Source organism: Coenobita brevimanus, chromosome 88 (genome assembly GCF_032717465.1).
Source record: "Coenobita brevimanus isolate Jiangsu-jjx chromosome 88, ASM3271746v2, whole genome shotgun sequence".
In the NCBI taxonomy this organism is placed as follows: domain Eukaryota; kingdom Metazoa; phylum Arthropoda; class Malacostraca; order Decapoda; family Coenobitidae; genus Coenobita; species Coenobita brevimanus.
Genome location: NC_137041.1, coordinates 27115612 through 27117139, shown reverse-complemented (window position 1 = coordinate 27117139; position 1528 = coordinate 27115612). Strand labels below are relative to the sequence as shown.

At 36.9% G+C, this 1528-nt stretch overlaps 1 pseudogene; it reads left to right on the top strand.

The window, feature by feature from the left end:
• The first annotated feature begins 801 nt into the window (after nt 1–801).
• On the top strand, nt 802–920 carry LOC145411293 (5S ribosomal RNA; annotated as a pseudogene).
• Nucleotides 921–1528: the final 608 nt, after the last annotated feature.

The following is a 1528-nucleotide window of genomic DNA, read 5'->3' as shown; positions in this document are numbered from 1 at the left end:
GTCTAGGAATTTGGGATATATATATATATATATATATATATATATATATATATATATATGTTCATAATCCTTTCAAAGTCTTTCTGACACCTCAGACATTGCATCATCCTCTTGATCCTCCCCAGGATATGGCTCTGTTGAAGTTGAAGGGAGTGATTCCTCATTTTCTTGAGGCTGCAGGAAATGTGTGATGAAGGTTTGCTTCCGTCTGTTAACCTGGTTGTGCCTGTCTGTGTAGTAGCAGAAGGTTCTGTCCAGTGAAGTCATCACTTCCACCAATCGCAACTGACAGTGTTCGATGTCCTTCAATTCTTCCTTGAACTTATCTAGGGCACACACTACCCAGCCGATCTCCATCATCGACAAGTCTCCATTCTCCATCACTGGTGGTGCTGGCTGTTCTGCTGCGGTCTCCTGCTCTCAGCCCTCTTGCTCTCAGCTCCGGATTTGAGCGACTCTTCCCTGCTGTCTCGCGTATTACGAGTTCAATTCACATACTATTAAAAATACATTACAATTCGATAAAAAATAGGTCCTTGCATACAATGAAATTCACTTACTGTGAGCTCGGGTACTATGCATACCTACTGTAGTCAATTATGATTACGATTACACAAAAGTCTGTAGTCGATTACAATCGAATACGATTACAGATTACGATTACCCCACGTCTGCTAAAAATGTCAGATTGATATATAATATATATATATATAAATGGTATATATATATGTTGTATATGTATTATATATATATATATATATATATATATATATATATATATATATATATATATATATATATATATATGGCCATACCATGTTGAGTACACCGCTTTGTGTCCGATCAGCGAAGTTAAGCAACGTTGGGTCTGGTTAGTACTTGGATGGGTGACCGCCTGGGAACATCAGATGCTGTTGGCATAACGTTCTCCCTACGTGTCAAGTGGGGTTGGTGGAGGATTAGTGCCCCTCCCTGTAAAACAATTAACTCTAAGCCTTTGGCCACCCCGTTTGGGATACATGGCATCTGGCAATGAATGATATATATATATATATATATATATATATATATATATATATATATATATATATACAGTAATCTAGTAAGCACAATAATTAACGAGTGATGGACTAATTTTGATAGGGAATAAGAAAAGGCAGCATCAATGTGGGAAAAAATCAATTTATTATTATTATTATTATTATTATTATTATTATCCTTTCAGACTAGAAGGCTATGTTTTCTTTCCTGTTTGTTTCTTAGTTTGTCCGACTGTTAGCAGGATTACTGAAAAACTAAAACAGATGTTTGGACAAAATTTGGTGGGTAGATAGTCCATGTCTCAGGGAACAATCGATTAACCTGTGAGACCGATCTGGATGATATTACTGATTCTGGATCCGGAAAACTTTTTCTGTGAAACTCTAAACAGTGATGAGAGAATCTGACCCATTATGAAGGGTGTCTTGGAAATTACATTGCCCTTGTCGGATAGCTGCACTCCACTGAGTGCCCCTCTAGTTATTAT